Source organism: Pinus tabuliformis, chromosome 2_1 (genome assembly GCF_031772625.1).
Source record: "Pinus tabuliformis cultivar Carrire ecotype Pingquan chromosome 2_1, CPIR1, whole genome shotgun sequence".
In the NCBI taxonomy this organism is placed as follows: domain Eukaryota; kingdom Viridiplantae; phylum Streptophyta; class Pinopsida; order Pinales; family Pinaceae; genus Pinus; species Pinus tabuliformis.
Genome location: NC_142299.1, coordinates 604,988,405 through 605,002,325, shown reverse-complemented (window position 1 = coordinate 605,002,325; position 13,921 = coordinate 604,988,405).

The window sequence follows — 13,921 nt, the reverse complement described above, 5'->3', positions numbered from 1 at the left end:
ATTGACTTCTGAATTTGGAATCTTGGGACTGGTGCACCAACGAAGCCCATTCCTTTGACAACTTTACCTAGATTTCCTGGGCTGACTTCTGAAGATCCTGACACGTTCTTGCTTGAATTTGATATTGTATGTCAGGGATATGACTATATAATTGACGCTCAGAAACTGAAAATCTTCCCTGCTACACTAAAAGGGACAACCCTGTGATGGCTTATGGGTATCGGGGGAAAGACTATCTCCACATGGGATGAGATGAAAACCTCTTTCCTGCAGAAGTATCAGGATTATTGAAAATCTCGGGATATTAAGGAAGAAATTTTTAAGTTCATGCAGAAAGAAGAAGAGAACATGGAGGGTTGTGTGGAATGTTTTAAGTACACGTTACAAGGATCAGGTCATTCTACCCTGGATAAGGACATTTTGAAAATTATCCTTCTCCAGACCTTTTGAGAAGACTCTCTGGAGCTGTTAAACATACTAGGAAAGGGCGACATATCAAAAGAGGACTTCGATACCATCTGTGAGCTATGCATTCAGTGCTTGAGGGGTGTTGCAAGGAATAAACAAGGAATTCGGTCAACAAAAGTATCTGGTGGAGGTGTCACGAAAGAAAAAATTGGAAATCTACTGGATAACTTAAGGACTAATGTCCTGAGTAACATGTCTGCAGAGATGGACACATTGCAAGTAAAACAGAAATAGATGGAATTGGAAAGAACTATGGCTATATTTTGTGCGAAGTGCAGAAAGAAGCATCCACAGAGAGAATTCCTATTGACCTCCATAGAGGAATGTGCAACCTGCGAGCTAAGTCATGCAGCAAGTTCATGCCCCTACTTTCTAGGATTGGAAGCGGTTTTCCAAGGGACAGGCAAAGATATGGGCCAACTGTATTTTATGGGATCCAAAAATCCATGGCAACCTCGGCCACCAACTGTAAATCAGGGTATATTTCCGGATCCATCTCATTATTTCAATAATTTTAATATGGGTCCTCATTCCATGCCTTATCCACCTATGTGACCCCAATATCAGCTTCCAACCTGGCAGCAGTGGGCTCCTCAAACTACTTTGAATTCTTCATGGGCTTCGAATTGGCGTGGACCCTCTCATCCTGGGCAGTTTCACCAGTCAATGCCACAATAGAAACTTCAGTTTCCCTCTAATATTCCCCCTGGTAATCAACCCGTTTGTCCTCAACTTCCTATCCAACCTAATCCGAATCCTAACAATAAAGGGGCTCAGCACGTTGACACCCTCAACCTACCTTCATACAGCATCTCCACCGCAAAACTTTATGAGATGAATTTGAGATCCAGGCGGGTAGTAGATGCTCAACCCTCAACTGTTATTATTGAACAAGTTGGCGGTGAGGCTAAAGAACCAGAAACAGTTGAAGAGGAATCAAACCAAGTTAGTAAAAATCAGACATCTCCTAAGTCTCTAATTACTCAAGAACACCAAGCTGACCCACCTTATTCGGAAATATTGGCCTTGACTAAACAGATCCCTCAAGCTAAGTTTGACTTGTTAGGGGAGTTACAAAATCGGTTTGTTAAGATTGCCCTGTTACAAGCTATGAGGGATGTACCTATATATGCAAAATCTCTCAGGGAATATTATGCTAAAAAGCCTAGAAAGAAATCAAGGGACCCACTCACCATTCATGTGATGGGAAAACTATCATATTTTATGATGGGAAAGGCTATGCCTGTGAAATATGGGGATCCCGAGAACCCAATTCTAACTGTGAAAATTAATGAAGTATAAATTCCAAATGTGATAGTAGATTTGGGTGTTGCCATAAATGTCATTACTGTTGAAGCTATGCATGCATTGGGTCTTCGAAACCTGAAACATACACCTATTGTGTTAGAGCTGGCAGATCAATCTATAGTCAAGCCGGTAGGGAAGTTGGAGGATATTACAATCTCAGTTTATTCATGGCATTACCCTATGGATTTCCTAGTACTACAAACACAATCCCCAGTTGGTGGTCATCCCCTGATTCTGGGAATACCATGGTTGGCAACTGAAGACGCTTACATTGGGTTTCGTTTTGGGCATATGGTTATCTCAAATGGGCAGGTTACTAAAAGCCTTGTGTTATACCCTCCTGCAGAACCTAGCCCATTAGTGAAGTGAGGGCCACAAGAAACCTTTACCAAGGGAAGAGTTTGAATTTGAAGATGAGGGATTAAGATCAGTCCTTACTATTGGATAGGCCCTTCAGCTGAAAAATGAAATAGAAGATGACACAACTACCACTTTCATTAGTGATCCCTGTTCTGTTTCAGATTCGAATCAACGAATTCTAGAATTTGTCTTGAGCTGTGAAACATAGGAAAATATTGAAACAACGGATGGATTTGAGGAACTTCCTACAACTGTGTCCCATGACAACATTTCTGTAGAGATAGAGCCAGGGAAGACCCTAAATATTAATCCAGATCTGTCAGAATCCTAGACAAAACAACTCCTAGATGTTCTCCGAAAACACAAAGAAGCCTTTGCCTGGGACTACACAGACATGAAAGGGATTCCTGCCAATCTATGTACCCATCATATATACATCAAAGAGGATTGTCATCTTGTGAGATAGCCCCAGAGGAGAATGAACCCTGCTCTAAAAAATATTGTCAAGGAAGAACATCAAATGCTGCTGGATGTAGGATTTATTTACCCCATTTTGGATAGCCAATGGGTTTCCTCGTTGGTGATTGTTCCCAAGAAAAATAGTAAATGGCGGAAATGTGTGGATTATAGAGAATTAAATAAGGCAACACAGAAAGACTATTTTCCATTACTATTCATTGATCAAGTCTTGGATACTTTGGTTGGGAAGAATTTCTTCTCCTTCCTGTACGAATTTAGTGGGTACAACCAGAGCCAGATAGTTCCTGAGGATCAGGATAAAACCATTTTCATGTGCCCTTAGGGAAATTTAGCATACCGAGTCCTTGCATTTGGTCTTTGTAATGTGCCTGCAACATTCCAAAGGGTAATTTTAGGGATTTTATCTAATCTGGTAGATGACAGTGTTGAGATTTATATGGACGATTTTACTCCATATGGGGACTCATTCGAAGAAGGGCTGGAAAATCTGGAAAAAGTTCTTGAAAGATGTAAATGGGCGCATGTCTCTTTGAGTACAGTAAAATGCCACATGATGATGGAGGAAGGAATAGTCTTGGGACATTTACTTTCAGCTACTAGAATTCGAATGGATCCAGCTAAGATAAAGGTAATATTGCACTTCCCAATACCCAAAACACCCACACAGGTACGTAGCTTTATCGGTTGTGCTGGTTATTACAGGCGCTTTATAGAAAATTTTGCTAAGATAGCACATCCACTTTTTCAATTGCTGACAAAAGATGCAGATTTTGTGTGGACAGATGACTGTGATGCAGCCTTTGTGAAGATCAAGGAACTTGTTTGTAGAGCTCCGATCCTTCGAGGGCTAGACTAGACATTACCATTTCATATTCATGTTGATGCCTCTCAGACAGCAGTTGGGGCAGTTTTGGGACAACAAGTGGATAAGGTGCCATATGTAGTTTAATATCTTAGTAATACGTTGTCTTTTGCCAAGTTAAACTTCATAGTGACTAAAAAATAATTCCTTGTTGTCATCTATTCCATCAACAAGTTTCAACATTATATTACTGGGTATCCCACCTTTGCACACATTGATCACGCAACAATCATGTATCTGATGAATAAACCCATTACTCTTGGCCATATTACAAGATCGTTGTTGTTACTTCAAGAATTAGACATCACCATAGTAGATAAACCAGGAAAGGACAATGTGGTTGTTCATTTTCTGTCTAGACTAGATAATAATGTTGAAGGTACACCCATAAAGATAGTTTTCCAGATGAGCATCTTTTTGCAATTTCTGCTAACACTCTGTGGTATGTAGATATTGATAACTATCTTGCTACAGGGAAAGTACCTCATCATTTGTCATACAGGGAACAGTGTAAAATTATTCATCATAGTACCTGATATTCATGGACGGCGGGGTACCTTTTTCACACAGGGGTTGATCAACAAATTCGGCGCTGTGTTTCTGAGGATGACATTTATGAGATATTGAAGGTTGCCCATGATGGCCTAGGATGCTCGAGATTATGTCTAAAGGTGTGACAGTTGTCAACATATGGGGCAGCCTGGAAAATTGGATGAGATGCCATTGTAGCCCCAGGTAGTCCTTGAACCTTTTGAGAAGTGGGAAATTGATTTCGTTGGACCTTTTAACCCACCTTCTCATCAAAAGGTTCACATTCTGGTCTGCACTGATTATGTGACTAAGTGGGTGGAAGCTAGAGCTGTTGCGAAAGCAACAGAACAGGTGGTTGTAGATTTTCTTTTTGAAGAGATTTTTGCTTGATATGGTACTCCAAGGGAGATTGTTTCAGATGGAGGGGCACAGTTCACATCCCACATGATAGCAAGGCTTATGCAGAAATATGGGGTCAAACACAGGGTGACAACTCCTTACCACCCCCAGGCGAATGGATAGGTAGAAAGTACAAACAAGGTATTGGAAAATATCTTGACAAAAACTGTAGCAAGCCATCGTCGAGATTGGTCTCAGAAACTTCCAGAAGCTCTCTGGGCATATAAGACAACATGGCAGAATACAACCGGTTTTTCACCATTTGAGTTAGTCTATGGGAAATCCCCCTTGTTTCCGGTAGAATTTGAGATCAGCACGCTTAGAACAACTTTGGAAGTAGGATTAGACTTATCAGAGGCCCAGAAACACTGGCTGGAACAACTCAATGAGTTAGATGAAATCTGTTCAGTGGCTATCCAGAAAACTATTGCTATTCAATAGCAGAGAATGAAATGGCACGATAAATTTATCAAGAACAAGGTGTTTCATACAGGAGATTGGGCACTTCTCTATGACTCCCGTTTCAAAGATTTTAAAGGAAATATTCGCACTCAGTGGATGGGACCCTATGAAGTGGATGCTGTGTTTGACAATGGAGCAATCAGAATGGTTACGATAGATGATACTCATACTTCTTTCTTAGTGAATGGACACCGTCTAAAATTATACCACCTTCCAACTTCTAAGGATGCTTTCATCAAACATTTCTCTGATAAATCTGGTTTGATGGTTGTTGGTGCAGAGAATTCTCCCTCTGCCTGCTATTCTTCTTAAAAAATAAATGAATAAATGAATAAATATAATATGTTGTTACTACTTACTTGTTTGTCTTATGCAGGAATAATGATCAAAATATGGCGAGGAGTTGACAAAATTTTTCCAAGTAATAGTCGATTTTGTTACTCCACCGTTGCTGTTACTCCATTAGTGTTGTTACTCCGCCACTGCTATTACTCGTAAAAAAATTTCTAAGTGTCAGATATTGTTACTCCACTGTTGTTGTTACTCTGTCGGTGTTGTTACTCTGCCAGTGCTGTTACTCCATCGGTGCTATTACTCTGCCACTGTTGTTCCTCCTGAAAATTTTTCTAAGTGTCGGATGCTGTTACTTCGCCACTGCTGTTACTCCATCGATGTTGTTACTCCGCCAGTGCTATTACTCCACCGATGCTGTTACTCCACCACTGCTGTTAAACCCAAAAAAATTTCTATGTGTCAGATGTTGTTACTCTGCCAGTGCTGTTACTCTGCCACTGCTGTTAATCCTGAAAAATTTTCTAAGTGTCAGATGTTGTTACTCCGCTGCTACTGTTACTCCATCGGTGCTGTTACTCCGCCAATGCTGTTACTCCGCCGCTGCTGTTACTCTGCCAATGTTGTTACTACACCACTAATGTTACTCCATTGCCGCTGTTACTCCGCTAGTCACTCTATTGTTACTCCATTGCCAGGTAGGTCACCAAGTACGTCTCCATTGACTCTTGCGGATTCAATTAAAATATTCGATTAATGAGACACATTCGTGCCCTGGACGACCACATTTAAGTTGGGGAGGGATCCCATCATAAACAAATGACGACATATTTAAAAACATAATAATGATACATCATTACTAAATCTGGTGTGAACGGTAACCCAAAAATTCCGTGATTTCGTAATAATTGCCTCGATGCATTGGAATTTGAATTACATATGCCCAATAACCAACCGGTATTTTCGAATACAACCGAAATAATCACAGTAATTACTGCATCGTATGACCATGATTTTCCATTATTCTTTGCATTTTCCAAAAAATTATTGGCTGTTGTCACTGCTTTTTACCCCGCACCCCACCATGCTGTTACCATTGATGTTAATGTGGATTGTTGCTACTCTCTCCCGAACAGTTGACTGCATCCAAGTGCTATTACTATTTCTACAACAATGAGTGGGTTGGTTGTGCGTCACGATCCAGAGGGTACCACCTTGGTCTGCAATAATAGAGAGGTATGGAAAATTTTCATCATTGTAGGTTGGGATGTTTATTTTAACAGGTTGCAGGGATTCGACGAAGGGATGGCAGTAGAATTCATACTCAATTTTGGTGAAGAGAGCTCTCGGGTTAGAGGGATCGAAATCCCTGTCACAGAGGAAGCTATCGCAAAGTTTAGTGGATTGCCCCAACAAGGACAGAGATGGTTTTCATGGAGAACTTCCCTCCCGGAGTTCCCTGAAGCATTTCTGCAGGCTGGTGAGAGTGTCATCCAAAAAGGCTGGGGGTATGACCGGAACTCATTACCGCATCCATGGGGCGATGTAGCAGGTTTTGTAATGAAATACATAACTTGCGAAGGGTGGTACACCACTGTATTTAAGTATCATTTCAGGGTGTTAGCTTGCCTTCGATTTCCACAGTCAGAGGTCTTCTCGTTGAACATGCCTTTCTTTTTTATGAAGAGCCTCCAATTGATGGCGCAATCTACTCAGCATTCGTGACAAGTTGCAGTAGTCATTACCAACCACAGGCTGGTTCAACTACTAGTTATGCATGCACTAGCCCGGTTTCAAATTCTGTGGGCAACATTCTAGGAATTGACAGAAGAAGAGATAGCAGTTGTTATAGCTGCTAGAGAAGAGGAACCGGAAGGAATGGAGGAGGAACCAGCAGAGGATGAATACATAGACCAAGAAGAGCCTGAAGAGATGGAAATGGAAGAAGGAGAATCAGAGCAAGAAAGGGAGCTTGAAGTGGAAGAAACAGTCGAGGCTATTACACAAGAACCAGCCTCGAATGTGGAGCTAATGGAGGAAGAGGAACCGGAGCCAGGAAGGCCTGAGATGGAAGAAAATGTCAGTACCATAGCTGAGGTTGTTCCACAAGAACCAGCCTCGACTGTGGAGCCAATGGAAGAAACTGTCAGTACCACAGCTGAGGCTGTTCCATAAGAACCAGCCTCGACTGTGGGGCCAATGGAAGAAGATAGACCGGGGGAGGAAAGACTCAAAACAAAAGAAATTGTTAGTACCACAACCGAGGCTATTCCACAAGAACCAGCCTTGACTGTGGAGCCAATGGAAGAGGACAGAAAATAGCAAGAGAGGCTCGAAATAGAAGAGATTGTGGAGCTGAAGGAGGAAGGAATTATGGATATGATGGATGGGGTTGACATGGTGATACAAGGGTCCACCTTTAATAATGAAGTGATAGAGGGAACAGTGTCAACACCATCTACTCAAGAAGTGTTGGATACGAGCGGTGGTGCCACACAAGAACCACCACCAACCCATCCAGTCCCAGAAAATGTGGAAGGAATAAATCCTAAGGTTGACACTGCTCCACAAGAACCAGTGTCAACCGCGGGACAGGAGGCAACATAGGAGGAAGCCTTGGGCCAGAGTGGAATTGTTGCAGATAAGGGGAAGGAGCTTGAGGTTACAGATGGAACTGGTACAGACCAGGAAGAAAACATTTTTCAGTCTCCTTTTTGTGCCTCCATTCCGAGAGGAGCAAGAGTGTATCGTTCTCCCTGACTCTCAGAAAAGGAGGTTATTGTCCCTCCCATTCTAAAGTTTGATGGGTCAGTTAAAGGTCTAACTGATGTTAGTCTGTTGGCTACTGACTCTCACCAAGGCCATTCTGAAGAACAGAGGGAGGAAGAAGCGAATGCTTCTGAAACAAGGGAACTAGGTAGGGGAATCCTAGTCGAAATGCCGATGGATACTCCTCTGATTGATCGACCACTTGCCAAACTAGCTACCAAGCCAATTGAGTTAATTATTAAAAGGGAAGAAATTTCTCCCGAGGAAGGGGGACCAAGAAAGGAGGTCCCAACAGATGAACCCGTGGATACTCTTCTGAGTAATCCACCACCTGATGAACCAGCTACAAAGCCGGTTGAGTTGGTTGTCAAGCAAGAAGTGATCGAGAGAGAGGAACCAAGGGAGGAGAACCTAGAAGAAGGACCAGTAGATACTCCTCCGAGTAATCCACCACCTGCTGAACCAGTTGTAGGGCTAGACGAAGTGGTTGTTAAGCGCGAGTGGATAGAACTGTGCGAGCAAAGGAGGTTGCCCCTTAAAAAGAAATACTAGCTACAGTTCAAATATACGATGCGGTTGAAAATAGAGGTTCAAAGGCTGAGAAGACAGGTGCATCGACTTAAGAAGCAGATAAGGACATATAAATGATGGACTAAGAAGCCCAAGGCTATGGTGGTCGAGGCAGAAACATAGGTAGATGATGTGCCAACAACCTCTGCTGCTACTCAAATGGATCCTATCGAGCACTTTTTTGACGGTCATGAATTCTCCTTAATAGCCGAGATTCAAACTTGGAAATCCATCACGGCCTGCTATTAGAATGAGGTGAAAAGAGTCCAAGAGCAGTCATCCAAGGCTATCTTCGAATATGTAGAGTGAGTGGACATATTACGGCTGAGGTATGCGAAGCAGCAGCTCAAAGTAGAATGGTTGGAAGGGAAAGTGCTGGAATTGAAGGCTGACAAAGAACAGATGTTCAGCCTGGCACAACAGGTAATGGCATGTCGCCCTCCTGCTTCTAGCTATGCCTTGTTCTTGCATGAGAAATTTCTTTTCTTCTGTTTGGAAAGCATTAAGAAGGAGGTTAGTCATGAGATCAAGGACTCTGTACATTTCCTCCGTATATTGAGAATCCATGACTTAGTAAACCAACATTTGATGTGTGAGGTCTATATGCATGGATACTTCCTGTACGATGACAAAAAATTTAACTCGATCCCATCTATGGGGGACATTTATTTAAGGGCTCTCACCTCCTATACTCTCAACCAGAGAAACTGGAAGAAGGCTTCTAATATGTTTAAGTCAAATCAAAACACGAAGCATCTTATGATGAGAGGAGAGCATAAATGGTATGTAACTATGTACAATAAGCACAACACCCTTTTAGAGATCAAGGGAAATAGAGAATGGATGCTGAGGACACAAAAGTGGTGCATTGATCTTTGTGTCAAACAAATAGTCACGTTTCAAGATGAGGCCCTTGATAGTTGTCAGAAAAGGTGGATGATGTCACCTACATCTGTCTGAAACAGGGAACCTTTTGGAGCACCAAATTTTGCACGAGCACTAAGTCCGGTGCTAAGATATGTCGCATGTGTCCAAACATGTGGGGTCTGGTGGATGGTACTGTGATTGAGGTTCCCTATCATTTGGTTTCCAGCAGAGCATTATACCCCAGCATATAATGTACCAGATGATTGGTGGAAGGAAGTTCTTCTCTAAGAAGGATGCAAGGTCCCAGGAATAGACAGGGCAAAAGAATATGATCTCGCCAAGCTCCACAAGGATCACATCGATTCTAACCCAGACCTGCAGAAGTGGCGAGCTGCATGAGGGCATGTAGAAGGCTAGTTGGGGGGAGATGTTGGGCACCAAATCTGCTTATCTTTTCCTTACATTTTCACCCATCCTTTCATCCTTTTTGCACCAATTGATATGCATTTATTGTGATAAACCCATGAGGTAACCCTTCTTTCTAATGTCTCTTGGAATATTTAATTGATGAAGTAAAGTCACGGGGGTTTTGCCTATGCGAACTACTAAAACTTGTTATTTCCACAGATTCTGGTGAACAGGTATCGCCTTCACAGCATGTAGCAGCAGTCCTGTGATTCACAATAGCTGTTCGGCAATGCTGTGACAACATAACCAACTCGTAGCTATTTTCAAGCTTATTTTGGATCTTTTCTGTTCTCGCTCTCTCAGCAATTAGTTGTTGTTTTGAACTATTGTATATTTTGGGCATTAGTTTCTAGGTTTTGGGGAATATGTTATTACCCATGTATTTGTATAAAAGGGATTTTATTCTTGTGCGAAGGGTTAGCCGTGCAGAGATATGTATTGTAACATCTCTTTTATAGATTAATAAAATACAAGCAGTTTTGTTGTTCTTCCTTTAGCTGTGAATTAATGCAGCCCTGATCAGAGAGTTGGGCCTGCTCTTCTGATCAGGTGGCATGTATTTCTTTTATGTATGTTGTTTCATTCGTTGTGTGTTTATTCTTTATTGTTGTTACAGATCTCTATTGATTGTTGTGAATGTCTTTTAAGTTCTGCAATTTATTTCCAATTGCTGTTACAATGATGCTTTGATTTCTTAGTTGTGAATCCTTGGTTGATGTAAGATTGTAACCTTGCCATCTACCTGAATATTCTGTGCAATTCTGGAGCCCAGCAGGTTGCCTAGCTGATTTCTGCAATTTCAGGAGGGAAGGCTATTTCCCCTCCATAATTACATAATTTTTTGGGGGAGTGTCTCAGTCAAAAAATAGTCTAAGTCCGGAATGCCGACCTACAGGACGGAGACCAATAAGTTGACATGCACAGGTCGGTAGGCCATTGAAACTCAGTTTAAGCCTAAGTACTTGATAGTGCAAGACATGTTGCTAAGGATGGTTGGTAGGGAGGCTCTAGAATGAAGATAAGGAAATATTTTGAAAGGTGTTTATAGCCGCTACAACACCAGGGAATGCTCTTACCTACATCCTCAAACATGTATGCCTCTTGTGCATTATAGATTTGAGGACCACCATGCATCCACTACGCCACACTGATACAGAGGGAAATCCTTATTGCGATGATCTCCCCCATAGGTTATACACTAGAATGGTTCTCTTCCATTTCTTTTTACTCTGCCGATCCACAGGATGAGACTTGTTAGCCTTGGAGGCATTTGGCCCAAAAATGGACCCAAAGCACTCCCAAAATCTTCAAAGTTTGCTTAAAATCATGCAAATGGATCCAAATATGCTCCAAAGCACTCCCTAAGTCTTCAAAAGTTCTTAAGATCATCCATCGATTGAAACAAGTGAGGGAGGAGAGCCCTTGGAAGGGCATAAATACACTATGAGGAGGCTAAATTACTTCAAAATCATGAAAAAACCCTTATCACAGGCTTAAAACTCAAGAACGCACAGTTGCCGTTAGATCTAGCCGATCAACGACCTAGATCTAAGCGACAAATCACAAATTGATGGTCACAGGCAGTGGCAATCAGAGCTGGACACCGCTGATCAGCGATCGCCGATGATCGCTATCAGCGGGTCACATCAGCGGAAGTATCGGCGGAGGTATCGGCGTAGGTTGTGTGGAATGAGTGATTGTGATCGCCGATTCAACGTGGACCGTCAATCGCGCATGCAGATCGATGGCCCACATTGCATCAGCGGATCTTTATCGGCGGAAAACATGGGGCAGGGCCTTGACATATACATATGGGCGACCCGATAGCCAGACCCGACGACATTATATATAATGTTTTATAATATTTGAAGTCCACGGATTGGACATTTTTAATGCATTTTTCATATATTTCGTTATATAACGAAATACACAGGAACCTTGGGGCAGTGCCGATTACGATGAAGCCCAGACCCGAAAGGGTCCGGGAAGGGAAATACATAATTTTTGAAGTCCACCAAGGCCGTTTTTTCATGGTTTTTAGTGTTTTTCACGTATTTCCAAATATAAGGAAAATACACAGGAGCAGGCTTTTTGCGATTTGCGATGGTGACAAGGGCGGACCCGATAGAACACAAAGCCATGTTTAAGGACTTTTTGAGGTCTGAAAAGGACAGAGAGGGGCGGGAATTCTCAGCATTGCTGTGTTTTCTGTTTAAAACAGAAATATACATTGTTTTCAACAGAGGTCCACAATAGGGCAGCGCTGTTCTGCTTTAATAGAAAGCATGCATTGTTAAAACATAGAAAGAGCCACAGCACGCATAGCTCCTCCCCAAACCGACATAGAGGCTGAGAATAGATAGCGCAACACAGCCACAACAACAACTGATCATGGAGCATCAACAGTCCTACCAGCGCAACCAAAATATCTGAATGCAGTTACTCTGCTGTCAGAAGAATAATCCTCCAAGCCCATGCTTGCCTAGTCAGGGCATCAAATGGTTAAAGGGACAGAGAGGATAGATTAAGACTTCGAGCCTCAGTAGGCTCAGAATCATTGTAAAAGGCCTATAAAAGGCTGAAAGCTAAATGTAATAAGGGTTCAACTTCTGGAGATTATTCCTCCTCTGTTCCTTCAAGCTTCTCATCTTCATTCTAGCAATATAAGCTTCTTTTTCTATTACATGTTCAATTCCATTTTCTCTGCTATTCTATGCTTGCACATCAATAGGTTATTCATGTTTTCTACTGTGTCCAATACCAGATAACTGCCATCTTATCTCTGCATTGATAAACTAGATTTGCAAGTTTCATTTGCTTCCTGTAGCTGGCTATTCATATATGTTTATGTATCCATCTACTGGTACAGGCAATATTCTCCATCTTCCATTGAATCTATAAACTATTGAGCATTAGTAGTCTAAAGCCTTGTATTGTTGAGGGTGTTCATGCATGATCAACAGAGGTCCACAATAGGGCTAAAATGATTATCTGAGTTGATCCAAACCATCATTCATTCCAATCGTTCAGAGAAAAATATTAAAGATTATATGTTACCGGGCATCTCCAATCTGCAACCTAGGAGAGTTTCTTGGAGTGATAACATAATTGGCGTCATTGCCGGGTAGGGGAAACTAAAGCTCAGCTTCCTTAGGAAACGACACAGATCCAGCTTTGACGATAGACATAGTCTGGGCACATTTTTGGTTGTAATCATCTATCTGTCGACTCTACTGGAGGCCGAACCTCTTGGTGACTCCACTTCATAGTTCTAGCTCAGTTTGTGAGGCATACTCGGAGAAATCCTCAGAAGCTACAAGTTGACCCAGTACCTGACCCTGAAAAAATCATCAAAGAGAGAAAGGTGTTACAGAAAGGAGCATCAGGTTCAGGTAAACCTAAACAATCTTCTATATCTCTTCAAGAAAGTCCTGTAATAGAACAAATACATGTTGAGAGTATAGCATCTAATACTAGCAGTGAAGAAAAACTCTCAGAGATTCATAAAGGTCCTTATTCTTTAGGTTCTCCTTTTGCTTTAATCCCAAAGGAAACCTCACCTCCTATCCATCATACTCCTTTAGTCATGTTAGTCACTCCTCAGCCCTCTATCATTTAGACTTGCAGTACTCTTTTAGCCACCACAGCTATAGCAGGTCCACAAGCACCCACCAAAATGGAAAGAATCATATCTCCTATGTATGGACCTCTAATACTACCCACTCCTTTGAATGTCATGCCTATTGTAGAGTATCGGAAGTATATGCCTAAGTTCACTGGAACTGAAGGTGTTTCGGCTGATAACCCGGACATTAGTGAAGATGATGTCTGGATGAGAGTCTTTGTCCAAAGCCTAAATGGAGAGGCTAGAAAATGGTTCAGGGAACTGACCCCAACATCTATAGCAGATATTGAGGCCTTAGATGATGCATTCCTAAAGAGTTGGGGGGATAAGAAGGATCTCCTTTACTACCACACTGAGTTTGGGAAGATACAAAGGGAAAATGGTGAGCTGTTGTCTGATTTTAATAAGAGATTTAATCGCATGTACAACAAGATACCAGTTGAAGTGAAATCCACCACTAC